The 20572-nt window shown below is 38.2% G+C and overlaps 2 protein-coding genes across 2 annotated transcripts in view; one reads left to right on the top strand and one right to left on the bottom strand.

Annotated features, from left to right (window-relative positions):
- rps16 (ribosomal protein S16) overlaps positions 1 to 20572 on the bottom strand; it is a 1145183-nt gene that overhangs the window by 72659 nt on the left and 1051952 nt on the right. The window lies entirely within an intron of this gene.
- Positions 15502 to 20572, top strand: part of nav3 (neuron navigator 3) — a 357961-nt gene continuing 352890 nt past the window's right edge. The window contains exon 1 of the mRNA XM_022671501.2: positions 15502 to 15606. The gene's annotated coding sequence lies outside the window, so the exon portion shown is untranslated. The remainder of the gene's footprint in view (positions 15607 to 20572) is intronic.

Raw genomic sequence — 20572 nt, 5'->3', positions numbered from 1 at the left:
CTTTTATTAGTGGTACAGTAAAAAAACAGCAGCTGAAACAGGTTCATCTGTCCGTGTTCAGACTGTAAACATGTCATGTAATCAGTTCACTTTCTGCTTTACTTTAGGACTAGATCAGATGTTGGTTTGTTTCAAGAGGATGACATGCTTTTATTTTATGACTAAGCAATTCATTAAAAAATTTGAATCTCTAACAAACATAATCTTGTCAGTTATTTCAATATAGTTATATACTTTCATTGTGTCCTTTCATCACTGTGTGTGTGTGTTCATGTGCAGTGCCTTTAAGACCATACTAACACACATGTCGTCACATGAGCCAAGTAACTCAACCAGCTCAAATTTTATTATTTTACATGTATATTATTTTATTTTGAAATTGTTTTATATTACATTTATCATAATCAAGGTAAAATGTTTAATTTAATTGTGTTTTGAGGTAATTTTGCATCTTGTTTATTTGCCAGTAACGCTTTATAATACAGTCCACATTTTAGAGGGTTAAGTTCCCTTTACTTACAGTGTAACATTTCTGGATGAACAAATACATTCAAAATACTTACCGAGTCCTACAGGTACTTTAACTGTACGTATAAATAAAGTACGACCAGGAACAAGAGTGTAACAACTAGGTAACTTTCTGAAACTTACCCTGTACTTTCAGTATATACAAAATACTTATGGGGTCCTACTCGTACTTAAATGTAGGTTCAAATAAAGCACACAAGAACCTGCAATTTTCCTTTTCTTATAAAATTATATATAATCATTTTGCCCTTTGTTCATGGCAGTAATGAAAGGCTTTGGTCACACGCCAGGGAATTATTTTATTATTTTATAATTTTATCAGTTTGAAAAATAAAATGAGAATTTAATTTATGCTAATTTATGCTTAAAACTGTCAAGGGTGGAGCAGCTAAAAACAGTCAGAGTGGAGCAGGAAGAAAATATATAGTTTGTAATGTCAAGACTAAAATACAATAATGTTAATATATATTCAATAACACAATCAGGAATGCTGAGATTTAAAAAAAATGTATTAATTAATACACATGAAATGTATTATATGTATTAAAACAAATGTTTTATATTAATTGTTATAAAAACCCACATCTTACCTGATTTTTACTGTTCTTATTCTCAGAACAGTAAATTCTCAGTATACAGTACTTACTCAGTAAGTACTCAGAAACAACAGGGAGCGTGTTGTATTATGTAGTGTACAGTGTTTTAACTTACTTACTCTCTAAGTACACAGTACTTACCCTCTAAAACACGGCATGTATTATAAAGCGTTACCTATTTGTCTATTAGGGTTGAACAGTGTTTCTACTTTACTTTAGGAATATATCATTATGATTACAACCTAAACTTGTAATATGTTTATAAAATCTTAGAATATTAGTGGTTATACTAAATATAAATATACAGCTTATTTACTTGTTTATAGCTAGTGCAGCTTTTCTGTTAGGACTGTGTTGTTGCTGTTCCTTTCTTCAGTCTAAATTTATAATCCTGCACTTTTTAATAAGGTACCTTACAGCATTCAGAATAATATTGGCTATCACCTGGAGTTTGGTGCAACTCTTGAAAGATATCCCTCGCCAGACCATCACTGATCCACCACCACACTAGCCTGGACAGTGTTACAGCAGCATATCGTTCACCACAGCACCTCCAGGCTCTTTTCATCTGTCACATGTGCTTTAGTCCTGCTGCTGCCCTGTCCTGCTTTCCTCATGAAATGGCCTGTGTCCTGTATCTCCTCCATGCTCCTGAGACTGTGCTGGGAGACACGGCAAACCTTCTTGTAATGTGACAGCATGTATTGGAAGTACCATCTGTAACACCAGAGAGAATGGAGTGACGCTAGCCAAGTAAAATGAACAGACTGGTTTATTTACAGGCTGATTACCAGATATTACAGATACAGAAGCCAAGCAAACAATAATCTCACCGAATACAGAAGCCGTAGTAGTATAAACAGTCCGTGTTCAAAACCAAAAGACAGTCCAATCAAACATCAAATCCAAAAGGGGCAAAACGAGAGACATAAACCGATAAACCAGAAAACAGGGTCGTAACGAAAAGGCACTAGAAAAAACGCTTAGTATGCAACCAAAGTCGACAATACCTCTCAAAGGTTTTTTACAAAATGCAGCCTTAAATAACGGAAACATGAGCATAACCCGGAACTTCCTCACACAGGTGAGTCTGAGCAACTGACGGTGACGTCATAAACCATAGGATTCTGGGAAATAGAGTCCGGAAGTGTGGAAGGAGAGTCATGCGGCATGACACCATCCTGGAGTATTTGGACTGCCTGTGCAACCTGAAAGAGCTGCAGGTACTGCATCATGCTACCAGTAGAGATAAGGACACTAGTAAAACACAGAACTAAGAAGGATAAGTAGAGAGTAAGCCCCAATCCCATTTCACACCTTGGCTCTACTACTTACCTCTACCTCTCTGTTTTGCATGTGCACGCCAAGGGGTAGAGGTGCCCTGATTCTTGACTCCCTGGAGGGGTAAGTTAGGGGAAGGGATAGGGCTTGTTAGACCTTCATACAGAGATTTTTCAGATGCACACTTCAAACCGATTGGGTATGAGATTTACTAGTAAGATGGTGGACACAAATGTAAAAGTATTTTCCTTGTTTAAAGTGACGATTAGCACTATTTTACCAGAGGTAATGTGTTGTTTCAATGTTTTGTAGTCAAATTCTTCATAACAAGCATAAAAAAGATTGCTAGTAATTTGTCTCAGTAGTTAGCTAGATAGCTAACTTTCCCATTCCACCTTAAATGGTTCAACAGATGGCAGGGGCTGCAGTAAAATAAAATAAAGTGAAATAAAAGCTAAAGCAAGGCTAACTTCAGCTCCCCGTTACAGAGGAATTAAGGAATGGACAATAATAATTCATTTCTGCACCACCTCTCCCCCTTCTAAAGACATAGGTTGCCCTAAAGTTAACTAGTTAACCAGCAGCTAGGTTATCTGAACTTTAGTGCTCCTGATGACGTAGCGGGTGCTTGAAGGGTTGTCCCATTTCTTAGGGTGGAGGATTTTACACTCAAAAAGAAGGGGTAGGGGCAAGTGTTAGGGCCAAGGGGTGAAATAGGATTAACCTTTGGTCTGTGGCTCCACCTGCTAAACCATTGCCTGTTTGTGGTGTGTCTTGCTCTTGCCTTTACGGTGAGCCTGTTGTCATTTTGATTTGCAGCAAAACTTGCAGGTGAACTTGATTCTCAATAGATATGCCTGAAGTTTAACTTACCTTAAATGGCAATGTTTTCCAGCATTTGGCTGCAGACTCCTCATCCAGCCACAGGCTGTGTCATGCTGCACTTGCTGTACTGAATAGAGTGTACTTTACAACAGAGAGTCCAGTCTGTGGTTCTGACATCATTCAGACCAGATAAAGCACTATTGACTCAGAACAGCAGCAGAAGCAGACATTATTCAGAACTACAGCACTCAGTTCGAGACACTAGGTCTGTTCTCAGACTGTATGCATGCATGTTTACCTCATCAGACTTTCAAACGGGATTCATATAGTTCTACACATGAGAGGTCAAAACATTATGACCACTTTACACTGCTTCTTCAGTGTGTGTGACTATTGTAAATGTGTATGAATGTGTATGAATGTAATGAATCTTTATTTGTGTGAATGTGATGAAGATACATTATATTGCCAAAAGTGTCCGCTCCCCTACCCAAATCAATGAACCCAGGTTCCAATCACTTTCATGGCTACAGGTGCTTCCACAAACATTAGTGAAAGAATTTGTCACTTCAGGACCAGCTCAGTGAACTCCAGTGTGGTACTGTGATAGAATGCAGCACCTGTACAACAAGTCCAGTCCTGAAATTTACTCACTAATAAATATTCCACAGTTAACTGTCATATTATAAGGATATTATTATAAAAGAGGAATCGACTAGGAATAAAAGATACTCTAAAAACTACTACAGATCTCCAAACTTCACATGGCCTTCAGATTAGCTCAAAAAATATATATCTGCCTGAGACAGAACTGCATGCTAAGTTTTGCGGTGTTAATAATGTAAGCAATACAAGCATCCTTCAAAATAATAATAGAAAAGTTCCTGTTACTTGTCCCAAAATGTAATTCTTCATCTCCTTCTCGAGTGTACGGTGTGAGAAAGCCCCAGTGCAGTGGGCTGAGCGTTGAGCTGTAAATTTTGTAAGTGTTTCTGTGGTGTGAAAACAGCCGGATGTGGCCCTTCTGGTGAAATGCAGAAGTTTAAGGTCGTTGGTCAGACGATGAGAAATATAACGCTGTTCCTAATAAAGTGTGTGTCACTCCTGAACAACTAATAAGCAGTTTATTACCAATTTACACCATCTCACTCTTCACTCTAACTGTGCGTGCACACCGCAAACAGCTAAACGACTAAACACACCAGCCAAAAATCATTTACTTTTTATGGAGAGTCAGCCACACCAAGTTCAGTTTGCTCTGCTCAACTTCATACATAAACATATTTATAAACAGTGACGCATGTCAGCGACCAATCAGAAAGCAAGGTTGCACCTTTCCTCAAAACTGCACAAATTTGTATTTACTGAAGATTTGTTTCCTTTAATTCGCAGCAGAGTTCACATGTAGTAAAGCACACAAACAGCCAGTGCAATCTCTCACACATGTGCAATAGTACTTTTATTGTTTCATTCCATATTTGAATCTTATTTGTACATTATGTTTTCCTCTTAAAAAAATAAGCAGTGCTGCTTATTTGCAGCTAACATATAAGTAGTTTCTTTTTTTGTAATCAAAGTTTTATTGCAAGAGTTTTATAGGTAACATTTAAGTAAGTAAAGAACAGAAACAGTGTTCACTTACTTGCAGTGTTCAATTTGCTCACTTTGCTTATTTGCACAGCTGTACAGATGTTTTTCTGTAATGTAAAGTGTGCAGTTATTTTATTTCATTTCATTTATCTCTTAGCTTGTATTGCTCTTCACTGCTCTTTATTCCTTTAGTATTTTTTAACTATATTCTCATTCTATTTATTGTTTATTGTACCTTCTTTCGTAGTGTAATATTTGTCAATAGCCTTTGTAACTGTTACATCATACATGTGTTGCTCTCAGCTAGCCAAATTCTTTGTATGTGTAACATACTTGGCGGAAAAAAGTGATTCTGAATCTGAGACAGTGTTTTACCACTCCTCCACCCACACCCCTCCCACTATAGCCACATCCACCCTAGCCACATCCATTCCATCTTCCCCAAGACCAGTCCCTCCCCACCCAGCAACCATATATATTTACATATAAACAAAACAGACATAATCTAATGCAAGAAAATGATCATGATCTTCACATCTTTAATTACATTCAGCCATCTGATTTTTTTTTTTCTCATTTTGTCTCTCATAGTTGAGGTCTACCTATAATGTAAATTACAGGCCTCTCTCATCTTTTAAGTGGGAGAACTTGCACAATTGGTGACTGACTAAATTCTTTCCCCCGCTGTGTCTGGATTGCTCTATTGATTCTAGTTGAAGGTAATTCCAGTAAAATAAAGAATATCTAAAAAGGAATGTAACCAGTGAGTAACAGAAAAAAAATGGAGCAGAAGCCAGCGCTGAACAATCATTACTTTAGTGGCTGTCAGGCCTGCCAACCAAAATGTATGAACTTTCTTTACCATATAATTATCAAGTTAAAGATGCAGGGATGGGCTTACTGGAAGATTAATATAATTCCAATTACATTATTCCAGATACTTGTTTCCAGATACTTACACTGATACTTATTGTTACAGTAAATATTATTACAGAAATACAGAAGGGATGGGAGGCTTTTTTGTGGGATTATGTACATGTTATGTTGCATTTTGAAATGTATAAACATTGTTTTACATGTCTCTTTGCATCTCTGACAGGGTGATCTGCTTTCCAGTTTTTCATAAAAACATAAGCAGTTTCTGAGTAAAATAACATGTAGCTATATACTGTATAGATTTTTCCAAGTATGTAAAAGCTTTTGGCTGGGTTGTAAAGCTCTAGTGAATAAATAAAGCCTTTTATTACTGTTTTTCGATAACACAGTTCAGTCCAACGTACTGCCTGCTTACTAGCTGGTGAACACACCTGCCAGAGACTCATCACCTGTTGCACGAGCAACAGAGTCCTCATTTTAACTATAGGTTATAACTATAAAATTATACAGATGTTGCCATTCCTGAGCCATCCACTAAGATAACAGTCCATGATCAGTTTACATACTGCAGTAGAAGAGGAGTTATATATAAAACGTATGTATAATCTAGTTTCTAGATAACATGAAAACATTTTTCCATACTACACGCCAATTCACACTAATACCAAACTAATGCTGATCTGTGTCATTATTCTTTCTTACTGAAGTAGTACTGAGTCAGATCTGGCCTTCAGCCAAGTTCCAGATTCTGGTTCTGGACGGCTCTGGTGGTGTTGCAGGACTCTATTACCACACAACGTTTTTTTGTTCAATCTCACTTCCTGTTCCAGTGTCTATGTATGAGGAACTTTCAGTGACTATAATGGGCCTCCAGGAAGTCTCTCAGGACGTGACATCACACCAATAGACCAATGGAGCTTTTTAACGTGTTTAAGGAACTTCAATCTTAGAACCTGCTCCAGTCATCAGTTTTATATTTTAGTGGAAAAACATTGTGTGTATATATCCCCAATGTGCAGCTGTTTTTTTTTTCTGGAGTGGTTCACGTGTGGTAAGAACGTGATCTGGTCTCAATCTGACCCTGCTATCAAATATACTTCTTTTTATATGAGCTAAACTATCAATAAGAGACAGTTTCATCTGATATATGAGCCAGATAACATACTGTCTCTGATCCTTCATGCTGTTTACATGAGTGGTACACTGTAAAAAATATTAAGTCACTCCAACTTAAAATCATTAAGCAACTAATTTCCATGCCTTTTTTAAGTTAGTACAACTTTATGTCTCATTTGTTCTCTGCACTTACAAAATGAAGTTGACCTAACAAGTCTTAAATGTTAGCTAAACGTAAAATTATTGAATCACTTCAACATAGAATTTATCATAGTTCGTTCATTATCTAATATTTTAAGTTGGCTGAACTTTATATATTTAGTCAAGGTAATTGAAAAATGTTTGCTAGACCTGCCAACTAAAAAATGTGATTAAAAAGGGCTAAAACATTTTTAGTTAGATTAACAAACTTAGAAGTGTTTGTTGTACATGTCAACAGAGAAACACTACTAAACTGAACATTGTTTATGTCAGGGCCAGACAGGAATGAGACTGGTGCAGATACAATAAAATAACTTTTATTAAAGTTATAGAGTAGACAGGGGTAGTCAACGGAAACAGGGTCAGTACCACAAATGCACAGTGTAGAGAAACCATACCATAACCGGAGGACAGTCCAGAGTTCATACACGGGTAGGCAGTATCACAGGGTAGGCAAAAATCCAGAGTACAATAAACAGTCCAGGTCATACACGGTAATCCAACACAAGGGAGCAGGCAAAAATCAAAGTCGGTAGAAAACAAAAACAAGATCATACACGGATAAAGGCAAGGGCAAGAGAAACGCTTTGTATTGAAGGCTTTACCAAACAGATACTCGGCGAGGTGTGAGCGTGAGCATGGTCCTTAAATACACTGAGTAATCAGTACTCGGGACTTCCTGGTGGCGTCATGTGACGTGTCATGTGATCGGGAGTGTGTGTTGTGTCATGGAGTGGTGCGTTCTGGGTATTGTAGTTGTTACTGTGAGAATCGCAGATAGAGCTGGATGTGGGAGACACAGACGTGCTTTCAGCACCAGACATGACAGTTTATGAAAAAATACAGAAAAAAATATTCATTGACTCAGCGTAACTTAGTCCCCTTTTTTTTTGTTTAACTCACTTAAGCTGTAAATATATAACATTTTAAGTTTACTTTTCATTGTTTCAGTAACTCAAAATACCAGATCAGGTGAACAAAATGTTGTTGCATTTTTTACAGTGATATATGTGCTCTGCTTGCAGCCACAACAGTTGGAAAATGCTGTGTTTAAAAGCACAGTGGCAAATTCTCAGCGTTCTGTGTTAAAGCAGATATACTCACAGGAGAGAATCTTCTCCCTATATTTACTTTCTTGCTCTCACGCCAGACAGCTCTGACCAATCAGAGATAATGTGCTCCCGTGGTCTATTGGTGCGCATTTTGGTGTGTTTAGATTTATACCTGTGTAAAACCAAACCAAACAGAGGGAGAAAACACTCCAAGTAAACAAACTCATCAACTGATCTGGTACATAGAAACCAACTACAAGCGTGAAAATACGCTTTTATACTCAGCAAATACAGCTCTAAATTAGAAATCCTTACAACCGAGCTGAGATGTTTACAATAAAGTTAAAAAAAGTTTCTTCTATATCATTTATCATTCATTCCTAATTCCGGTGCTCCATGTTGGCTTTATCTCCTCTCAAACATATAGAGGTATATACTAGCAATTTAATTGCATTTAACTTTTTTGTTATATTACTTTTTTATATAAATATATATTTATATCCAGTATAAAAAAACATCTGTCTCTATTTTAGTGAATGGGTTGGTGTGTCAGGTAGGGAGCAGGAAGGAGACGAGGAGAGCGGATGCACTTGCTCTACAAAAACAAACAACCAAGCAACCAAAACCTAAAGAAACAAAGAGAACTATTTATACACACAGAATGTGACAAGGGATCCAAATGAATACAGACATGATTAAAGCTGTTACTTACTATTGAGCCGCTAGCTGCATGCTGGTGTTCAGAGGTTAATAACTAAAGACTCGATTAAACTATAACTATAATCCCCATATCATATCAAATCACAGCACCTATCCACTCTAACAAGCACAAACATCAAAAACATCAAACTGTTAAAAAAGCTGATTAATTCAGCTTTGAAAGACAGTTAGCATCACCAGTTAGCTGCTAGCCATTGTGGCTAATCTGCCATACAATCTCCAGTCCATATTTAATTAATTAAAAGGTGTATAGTAAAATAATAAACAACATCCATATTTATTTATTTTACTTGGACTTTACTAAGCAATTGTTTTATCAAAATATATCTAAATAAGTTAATATTTGTATCTTATTGTTAAGTCAAGTAGTTTTATTGTCAATACTGCATATGTACAGGACATACAGAGAATTGAAATTACGTTACTCTCCTTCCCAATTTTACAGCAAGTACAGATAATAGATATAATAAAAGAGAATGGGAGACACTATGTGTACAATACAGCAGGGATACAAATAGACATACATGAGACAGAAACAAGGTGCAGTGGTGTGGGGGAGGAATAGATATATAAATAGAAATTAAAAAAGAAATAAGATATATAATATAAAAGAGTGGGAGACACTATATGTACAATACAACAAGACACAATAAACATAAGTAAGACAGAAGACAATAGTGTAATATTGATGGTGATTGAGATGGAATGACAGTATAAATAGTATATACAGTAACAGTAGTGTAAATGGTATATAGCTTAAGGCTGGTAGAGTGAATAAGTGCGTTAAGTTCTTAAAAGTCACAGTTTTTGGGGAATTATAGTGTGTATGACAGTGCAAGTGTATCAGTAGTACAGATATTGGGTGTGTAGTGCAAGTCCGTTTGGATAGGTTCCAGTACTGTGTGTATTGTAGTGCAGAGTTTCAGCACTGTATTGGGGGGGGATGCTGAGTGAGTGTGTGCTGGGGGCAGGATTGGGATGGGGGGTAGCATTAAGCATTTTAAGCAGGGCTGGTATATTTTATTATTACAGAGCAACATGTTTCAACTATTACTGAGGGTGTAGTTACTCTTTAAGACATATTTGAGTAACCTAGAATCTCCTGAAAATAATATCTAGCATGTGTGCCTGTCACTTATAACAGTTTGTAATTTTAGGCAAAAAATGTAGCTATAATAAATTGGTCTAATGTTGTAAGAGTTCTACAACACTAGACCAATTTATTTACATACAGTATTTACAGCATCTGTGTTCATTATAGGAAGTTTTTAAGTCTATTCCACTTATTCATTCATTTATTTTCTCCTCAGCTAATATTTAATTGGTTTATGTATTTATACAAAGTACCAAGATACAAAAACAAAGCTTATTTACATTATAGCCTTTTATTATTATGCCTATCATGAATGGTACAGGGGCAGACTCAGGCTGATTGAAAGGTGGGCCGTAAAAATAAAAAGGGTACCTCTATATTCTAGAGGAGGTGTGGCTAAAACTGAACACATAAAAGGATGGAATATTCATAATAGTGTTAGAACAGGAATGAGTTTCTTAAATATTGCACATCATTGTATTTTGCCATCAAATACAGTTTATTTCATTGAAAGCACCAAATTACATTTAATCCACTTCTCCATTAGAGTAGCAGGTGCCTAACCTGACACTTCATCATTAACTTTATACAGCACGGCACGACATTTACTCTACTGGAAAGGGCACCTTTGGAACACTGTGTTATATAGAAGGCACTTTATAACAGCACCCTTTAATATTGGAAAGGCACCATATATAACACTCATTAAGTCAATTTATTAAAATGTCTTAATCTAGAAGAAGATAATCATCATTTATTGTAAGAAGGGGCACTCTAGTGGGTCCTTGGTCACTTTTCCCCACAGGTAGGCAGCCAATAAGGCACTTTGTGTCTTTATGCCTCTTAAGAGGTACTTTAGTAACACTTTTTTAGACAATGGAGGCACCAGAGTGGTAGCTGCCCCCTGCCACCCCTACTGGTTCAGTATAGTTACACGTGCTATATATATATATACAGTACTATATTGATGCACTATTATTAATACTGAACTGTAATATGAGCTCTTCGCCACCAGAGAGCAGCATTGCTGTACTTCTGATTTGTCTTGGCTGGGAATAAAACCTTTTTCACTGATGCTCACTGCTGATATCAGCCCTCAATCCACTTGCCAGTTCTGAATTTATTGATCCACATGTTCAGATGCACACAGCTTGTCAAATCCCAGTAGATAAGTACTGCCAATAGAACTGAAGAATATCTGGTGCAGATAAACAATCATGATTTTTTACCACCATAGGGAAGTTGGGGGTGATGATCATCCAACATCCTGACGCAAGTGCATAAGAGCGGGTTCGTAATTTGCTAGGGACACGTTTGCTAATATGAATTAAATCCCACCCTGTAGTGACTTTAACTATAAATAGCCCTCCTCTGTCACTTGTCCCTCGTCGGTCTTTGCACTAACCTCTGTTGTTGTGTCGTTCTCGTGTTCTATAGCCTAGCCCTTGTTTTCATAGCCTTAGCCCTTGTCCTTTGTTTATCTTCTTGTTTATTTCTAGTTCCCTGTTTATTTCCATTGTTTTCTCCCTTGCCCTGCTTAGTTTAGTTTTCCTAGACTTGTTTAGCTTCTTGTTTATTTCCTTGAATATATTTTCCCTGCCCAGTTCAGTTTTGTATTTATTCAGTCCCTCGTTTGTTTCTTTGTTTATTTACTCCCTGTTTGTTTATCATTAGTACTTCTTGTTTTGTTTAGTTTATGTTCTCTAGTTTCTCTGGTTTGTTTTGGTTTTTGGTTATTCATTTCTCTTTGTCACGTGTTTACTTGTTCCTTGTTTCTTTGTATACTTGTTATTTATTTATTAAATTATTATTTATTTCACCCTACCTGCACTTGCGTTTTCTTACTTATTTCTTACTTATTATTATACTTACTTACAATTTCTTACTTATTATTATTATTATTATTATTATTATTATTATTATTATTATTATTATTATTTATTGACATGCCAATTCTGTTGTATACTTACATTACTCTTTTTTATATATATATATATATATATATATATATATATATATATATATATATTTTTTTTTTTTTTTTTTTTTTTTTTTTTACTGAAAGCACTTTTTATGAGGTGTCCTTTAATTAAAAGAATGTTACTTTACATTTCATACAGATTTTTGGCAGAAGTTAATAGAAAGGTTAAACATTAGAGAAAAAAAAAACATTTGCATTTGCCTCGAATCCTATTTACTCAGGACACGTTGTCTTTCTTTGATTTTACTGCGAATTACAAATGAACAGACATCAGGTTAGAGAGTGTTTCTAAACACTGTTCCTGCACATTCTACTGCACATTTCCACTGTTCTGCATATTCTAGAGCTTTCTCTGTTTTAAAGGCACTGTGTTTAACACACTGCTGGATAATGATTCATTTATGGTCCTTAGGTGGCTCAGGGATTTTAACAGGTAAACTTAGTAAAAGATTGTTTATTTGTAAAAAGATTGTTTATAGTAATCAGGGTTAAGAAACTGCTTTAAACTACAAACATAAAGTATCGTACTAAATTCTGAATATCCACACCATCCAGATTCTAGATAACTCCAGCTCTGATACCTCAGCTAACAGACACCTGTACTGACCATAATCACAATAGGAGTGATGAGGAGAGAGAGCGCCACCTACTGTACCCACTCAGAAGGAACCTGTAATAGTGTACTCTCTCAGATTCCGGCTGCTGATGGAGAAACAGCATGAGCTGGGATCCAAACTGATGAGCCTCAGATCATAGTATCCTCACACGTATCTTTTGTTTTTATTATCATTGATATCAATTAATGTATATTTTATTCAGTACTATATAACCTCAATGTGCACAGCACTAACTTTAACAGCAAAACTGTTATAATTGATTTATTATTTCATATTTATTGTAAATGTTATTTCTATATCATAACAAGAATTATGTTTCTGTATCATAATGTGATAACAAAATTTACTAAGATGACTGTTAAAAGATGATTAACTATTGTCAAAAATAGTTGTACCCTGAAGGAAACAATCAAACTTGGTGGATAACTAATAGAATGTCTCAGGAAGACAGTGGATCATCTTCAGTGAGTCTTTTGTCGTGGTGGAGACGACCAACGAATCAGTGTGTGGAGTAGAGGTGGGCGGATCGATCCAAATATCGATAATATCGATACCAACGCTGGTATTGGTATTGAGCAATACTCGTGTAAAAATATCAATATTCAAGCTTTTTTCTCTACCGCACGCACTGACTGCTGCGCACGAGGATTCACCACAGTCTACTCTCTGGTCTCTTGTTGTTGCACATGCGTCACATGGCTCAGCAAAGCCAGCCAAACCGCCATGCAGGTAGGCTCAGCCTGGCCCCGCCCACTCAGCGCTCTCCTCGAGTCGACACGCCTCTACCTCAGGAGATTTGTGTTGAGTGATATTTTTTTACACTCTGTTTATTTAAGAAAAACTTGCATTTGAATTGCACTGAAAGGAAGACAATTCCTTATTTTTTATTGTTTTTCCAAATGACAATTCTATTAAAAAAAAAAGAAACAAAGAAACAAAGAACTAGAAAAGATGTCTAGTGAGGGGAGAATTTTTATTTTATTTTTTAATATTTTTTTACTTTATATTTAAACTTTGTGTTGTTACTGTTCCATTGTTTCCAAACAAAAAAATGTTGATTGTGATACTAAAGTATTTTGTTATCACTTACAATGTTTGGTGAAATTATATCCTAGGTTTTTGGATCATTTGGATCTATAAAGCTTAAATATTAAAAAGTATCGGTATCAGTATCGATATCGGCAATACTGGCCCTGCATTTACTTGGTATCGGATCGATACCAAAATTCCCGGTATCGCCCACCTCTAGTGTGGAGGCACCGTGGTAAACACCAGGATCAACAGTCTTGTGACACACATCACACATCCAGACGTTGTGGTGTCATGGTGTAGAGGGTAATTTGGTACAATGCCAGATCAACTTTGGTCTTCTTTACAGGAACTTTAATAGCCAAACGCTACAATATTCCATCAGGACAATGCTCGTCCACACACTGCTGCTGTCTGAAGAACTTACCTTAAATACACTACAGATGCTTTATCATATCCAGCAGCATCTCCAGATCTATCACTAAAAATCATACCTGTCAAGTCTCCCGTTTTGGCCGGGAAACTACCGTATTTTACTCCTCTTTCCCGCCGTCTTCCCGTATTAGTATTTTCCCGTAAATTTCCCGTATTATATTAAGATAAAAAAACATATATTATTGAGGAGACAGGGCACTGACTGCTCTGTGTCTCTTAACCAATCGTGGAGCCGGTTCAAGGAGAAAGTCCCGCCTTTCAGGAGAAACAGCCAATTAGCTTGCAAAGGAGGGTCAGTGTGGGGAAGCCCCCCGTCGCTGTGAGTTCAGGCAGCTAGTCGGAGCTGCTGATGTTAAAACATATCTGGATATACAGCGATTTTTCTAAAAGAAAGGTAACGGTAGGCTAATCATGCAAAACTGTGATGAGATTTTTCTGATAGCTGCTTAAAAATACTCGTCTCCAAAATAAAACACACAGATTAAACCTTTTAAAATAAAAAAATACAGCTTTTGTGACTCGGTTTAACTAGAAATGTGGAGAGGACCGAAATTAACTGAACTGATCAGGGGTGGAGTGATCAAAAGAAAGAAGTATTAATTAAAAATTATTAATTGTGTAGGACACTTAGGACTAATTTTTACTGATGGAATATATCTGGTCCATGTCCTTTTAGTAAAAGCTCATAATACTATTTTTAGGTCACCAACAGTCATTTTGCCGAATTTGTGCACCCTTTGTTCAATTTTAAATCCATTAAATAAATAAAAAATATATCATATAAAAGAGTGCATTTATGCCAAAAAAAGACATGAAATCTTAACTTTTTAAAAAATATATAGAAAAGGGTTTTTAATTTGGCTGTATCAAAAGATTTTTTGTAAACCTGTCTTAAAATGTAAGGGATACTGAACCTTCCTTGGGCTGGTGGGACGGCTTTAAGCGTACATAGGAAAATATCCCTTATTTTTAAATCTAAAACTTGACAGGTATGCTAAAAATGTGTGGGATGCTACTGGAAGCTCTATCAACACTCCACACCCGCAAAATCTGCAGGAACTGCAGTGTGAGAATATTGGACCTGCATGGGATGGATTACTACAGGACTTCATTAAGAACCTCTACAACTCTCTACATGCTGAAACGTCTGCAATGTTGCAGTGTTACACACTATAGTTCTGTATGTGTAGATTAATAAATATTACCCATATCTAAATGTCTAAATAATTTATTAATCATTTATTGTTCTGGTAATTTTATCTGCACTATGGGGTAAGGATAGGACAAAACAGCGCCTCTATGCGGATATTAGAGGAACTGTTATTTGGGTAAGACCGTGTCTTTGTGTGCGTGTGTGTGTGTGTGTGTGTGTGTGTGTGTGTGTGTGTGTGTGTGTGCACGCGCGCGCGCGGCAGACAGAGCGAGCTCCGCGCGGCTGGAGTGCTGGCTCGTGCACCGCCCTGCTGCAGCTCCGGCGCGGGGAGGCGCTCACAGGTACAGCGCGCGCGGAGCAGCAGGAGGAGGCGCGGGGTCTCGAGCTGTTCGGGAGGCGCGGACTGTTTGATGTGATGTCGCTGCGCGTGCACAGTCCCGGATACTGCACTGATGATCTGATGCTGATCTGATCTCGCGCTCAGGAGAGAGGAGGAGATGCACGCGCTGTGAGGTAGGTGTTCAGTCTTTTATAGAAGCGCGCGCACGCACACACACACACGCACCCTCTCTCTCTCACGCACACCCACTCACAAATAAAGAGACACACACTCTCTCTCTCTCTCCTTCACACACACACACCTGAGGACCCACAAAAACACACATACACACACAGTCACAAAGACAGAGAGATACAGACTGAAAGAGACAGAGAGGTAGAATGAAAGAGAGACGCAGACTGAACGAGAAAGATAGACTGAAAGAAAAAGAGTGAAAGAGAGAGAGAGAAGAGTGAAAGTGAGAGAGAGTAAGACAGAGAAATAAAGTGAAATAAATGAAAGAGAGAGACACTGACTGACTACAGAGAGATAGAGAGGTAGAATAAAAGAGAGGCAGACTGAAAAAGAGTGAGAGACTGAAAGAGAGAGGTAGAGTGACAGAGAGAGAGACTGAAAAAGAGAGACAGACTGCAAGAGATATGGAGGTAGATTGACAGAGAGACAGTCTGAAAGAGAGATAGACAGAGAGTGTAAGATAGATTGAGAACGGTAGAGTGACAGCGTGAGAGAGAGAAAGGTAGAGTGATAGAGAGTGAAATAAAAAGGTAGAGTGACAGAATGAGAAAGCGAGAGGTAGAGTGACAGAGAGTGAGAGAGAAAGGTAGAGTTACAGAGAATGAGAGAGAGAGGTAGAGTGACAGAGAATGGGAAAGAGAGGTAAAGTAATGGAGAGTGGGAGAGAAAGTTAGAGTGACAGAGAATGGGAGAGAAAAATAGAGGGACAGAGAATGAGAGAGGTAGAGTGACAGAGAGTGAGAGAGAAAGGTAGCGGGACAAATAAAAAGAGAGAAAGGTAGAGTGACAGTGTGAGAGAGAGAGAGAGGTAGAGTGACAGAATGAGAGAGAAAAGTAGAGGGACAGAGAATAAGAGAGAGAGGTAGAGTGACAGAATGAAAAGAGAGACAGAGAGACAGAGAATGACACATACATACATTTGACAATACAAATGTAATTTTGTCATGTCAATAAAGCTAACTAAACTGAACTGAATTGAACTGTATGAGAGAGAGGTAGAGTGATGGAGAGTGAGAGAGAAAGGTAGAGTAACAGAGAATGAGAGAGAGGTAGAGTGACAAATGTAGAGTGATGGAGAGTGAGAGAGAAAGGTAGAGTAACAGAGAATGAGAGAGAGGTAGAGTGTCAAAAGTGAGAGTGAAAGGTAGAGTGACAGAGAATGAGAGAGAGGTAGAGTGTCAAAACGTAGAGTGACAGAGAATGAGAGAGAGGTAGAGTGTCAAAAGTGAGAGAGAAAGGTAGAGTGACAGAGAATTAGAGAAAGAGGTCTCTCATTATTATCATTATCTAAAGCTTCCGTTACTTATTCTTTATTTTCTGCACCTGTTTATTCATTGCTTTTTCTGGAGCATTGCTGTAAGGATTTGATTGCATTCAGCCACAAGAGCTGAGGTCAGAATGTTGGTTCATCACCCCACCTCATTCCCATCTCCCAAAATCATCATATCCAAAAGTTTTAAACGGATCTCCATAATTTCAGAGAACACAGTTCCAGTGCTCCACAGATCAGTACTGGTGGATTTATACCCCTCTAGCCCACACCTGGCATTTAGGCATAGAGTCAACAGCTTCATATTTTTTTAATCTGCTCTAGACAACAGTTCTATTCTATTGGCAGTACTTTTCTTCTACTAGGGTGAAGCAATGGGTACAGTGTGAAGCATTCATTAAACGGTTGTCTAGAAACATCTGTACGTTCAGTGTACATTCTCTCAGGTGTGGGACCGGGTTCATAACCAGTGCAGTGCCAGTGCAGCCTGGGGCAGATGGAGTGTGTGCTGACCTGCTCAGAGTGTGAGGGTTTGCTGGCTGCTGCTTAGACCAACAGCCGGCAGCTCTGTGGCATTATCAGACCAACAAAGAATCAGACACAGATAAAAGTGGAGTTAATCAAGTCAAACTGTGCATGTGTGTATGTGTATGAGTGTGCATAGCCACATATGCTCTTATATATATATATATATATATATATATATATATATATATATATATATATATATATATATATATATATATATATATATACAGCTGCAGGATTGTTGATTTACTTCTTTGTTTTGGGTCGTTGTCCTGTTGCATCATCCATCCTCTGTTGAGCTTCAGTTGGCGGACAGATGGTCTTAAGTTTTCCTGCAAAAACTTGGGAATTCATTTTTCCGTTAATGACGGCAATCCATTCTGGCTCTGGGGCAAAGCAGCCCTAAACCATGATGCCCCCTCCACCATGTTTCACAGTTGGGATGAAGTTTTGATGATGGTGTGCTCTGCCTTTTTTTCTTTACACATAGCGTTTATGTGTTCCTTCCAAACAACTCAATTTTGGTTTCATCTATCCATAGTATATTTTACCAGTAGTGCTGTGGAACATCCAGATGCTCTTTTGCAAACTTCAAATGTGCAGCAATGTTTTTTTTTTTTTTTGACAGCAGTGGCTTCCTCTGTAGTGTCCTCCCATGAACTCAGTTCTTGTCTAATGTTTTTCTTATTGTAGATTTGTCAAAAAAATGTTAGCATGTGCCAGAGATTTATGTAAGTCTGTGTGTGTAATGAGGGCTGTAGTGTGAGTGTGTAATGAGAGCTGTAGTGTTTGTGTGTAATGAGGGCTGTAGTGTTTGTGTGTAATGAGAGCTGTAGTGTTTGTGTGTAATGAGAGCTGTAGTGTTTGTGTGTAATGAGAGCTGTAGTGTTTGTTTGTAATGAGGGCTGTAGTGTTTGTGTGTAATGAGAGCTGTAGTGTTTGTGTGTAATGAGAGCTGTAGTGTTTGTGTGTAATGAGAGCTGTAGTGTTTGTGTGTAATGAGAGCTGTAGTGTTTGTGTGTAATGAGGGCTGTAGTGTTTGTGTGTAATGAGAGCTGTAGTGTTTGTGTGTAATGAGGGCTGTAGTGTTTGTGTGTATTGAGGGCTGTAGTGTTTGTGTGTAATGAGAGCTGTAGTGTTTGTGTGTAATGAGAGCTGTAGTGTTTGTTTGTAATGAGGGCTGTAGTGTTTGTGTGTAATGAGGGCTGTAGTGTTTGTGTGTAATGAGAGCTGTAGTGTTTGTGTGTAATGAGAGCTGTAGTGTTTGTGTGTAATGAGGGCTGTAGTGTTTGTGTGTAATGAGAGCTGTAGTGTTTGTGTGTAATGAGAGCTGTAGTGTTTGTGTGTAATGAGAGCTGTAGTGTTTGTGTGTAATGAGGGCTGTAGTGTTTGTGTGTAATGAGAGCTGTAGTGTTTGTGTGTATTGAGGGCTGTAGTGTTTGTGTGTAATGAGAGCTGTAGTGTTTGTGTGTAATGAGAGCTGTAGTGTTTGTGTGTAATGAGGGCTGTAGTGTTTGTGTGTAATGAGAGCTGTAGTGTTTGTGTGTAATGAGGGCTGTAGTGTTTGTGTGTAATGAGGGCTGTAGTGTTTGTGTGTAATGAGGGCTGTAGTGTTTGTGTGTAATGAGGGCTGTAGTGTTTGTGTGTAATGAGGGCTGTAGTGTTTATGTTGGATTACTGAGAGTCGTGTCAGCAGATCATGGTGTGGATGTTCTGACAGTGGAGCAGGATCCTCCTGCCTTTGATGTGGTGGAGAAATTTGGCCTTAAACCACCCAGAATCTCAAACTTTCACTTTTACCCTCTCACAGATTCCTCCCGGCGCTCCCTCAGTACTGAACACTTTGGATATACAGGAGTAACATTAACTTCAATACACACCATCACTGACTGAGATTACATGCATTAGGCCTGTAAGATAAAAAAGTAGAGTGAGGTAGGGTAAGGTAAAATGAGGTAGAGTGTGGTAGAGCGAGGTAGGGTGAGTTAGAGTGTGGTAGAGCGAGGTAAAGTGAGGTACGATGAGTTTGAGTGTGGTAGAGTGAGGTAAAGGGTGGTAGAGTGACGTAGAGTGTTGTAGACTGAGGTAGCGTGAGGTTGAATGAGAAAGAGTGAGTTTGTTGGCGTAAGATTGAGTGAGGTTGAGCAAGGTGGTGCGATGTAGAATGAGGTAGGGTAAGTTAGAGTGTGGAGAGCAAAGTAAAGTGAGGTAAAATGAGGTAGGTTTATTTAGAGTGTGGTAGAGTGAGGTAGAGTTAGGTAGGGTGAGTTTGAGTGTGGTAGAGTAAGGTAGGGTGAGTTAGAATGTGGTAGAGTGAGTTAGAGTGTGGCAGAGCGAGTTAGAGTGTGGTAGAGTGAGGTAATGTGAGTTAGAGTGTGGCAGAGTAAGGTAGGGTGAGCTAGAATGTGGTAGAGTGAGTTAGAGTGTGGTAGAGTGAGTTAGAGTGTGGTAGAGTGAGGTAATGTGAGTTAGAGTGTGGCAGAGTAAGGTAGGGTGAGCTAGAATGTGGTAGGGTGAGTTAAGAGTGTGGTAGAGTGAGTTAGAATGTGATAGCGTGAGTTAGAGTGTGGTAGAGTGAATTATAGCGTGGTATAGTGAATTAGAGTGTGGTAGAGTGAATTAGAGTGAGGTAGAGTGTGGTAGGGTGAGATAGAGTGTGGGAGAGAGAATTATAGTGTGGTATAGTGAATTACAGTGTGGTAGAGTGAATTAGAGTGTGGTAGAGAGAGGTAGTGTGTGGTAGGATGAGTTAGAGTGTGGTAGAGCGGGTTAGAGTGTAGTAGAGTAAGGTAGGGTTAGTAAGAGTGTGGTAGAGTAAGGTAGGGTTAGTAAGAGTGTGGTAGAGCGGTTTAGAGTGTAGTAGAGTAAGGTAGGGTTAGTTAGAGTGTAGTAGAGTAAGGTAGGGTTAGTTAGAGTGAGGTAGGGTGAGGTAGAGTAAGGTAGGGTTAGTTAGAGTGTAGTAGAGTAAGGTAGGGTTAGTTAGAGTGTGGTAGAGTAAGGTAGGGTTAGTTAGAGTGAGGTAGGGTGAGGTAGAGTAAGGTAGGGTTAGTTAGAGTGAGGTAGGGTGAGGTAGAGTAAGGTAGGGTTAGTTAGAGTGTGGTAGAGTG

The sequence above is a fragment of the Astyanax mexicanus genome, chromosome 2 (assembly GCF_023375975.1).
Source record: "Astyanax mexicanus isolate ESR-SI-001 chromosome 2, AstMex3_surface, whole genome shotgun sequence".
In the NCBI taxonomy this organism is placed as follows: Eukaryota; Metazoa; Chordata; class Actinopteri; order Characiformes; family Acestrorhamphidae; genus Astyanax; species Astyanax mexicanus.
The sequence above is the reverse complement of the archived record's forward strand: the minus strand, read 5'-3'. Positions and strand labels throughout refer to the sequence as shown.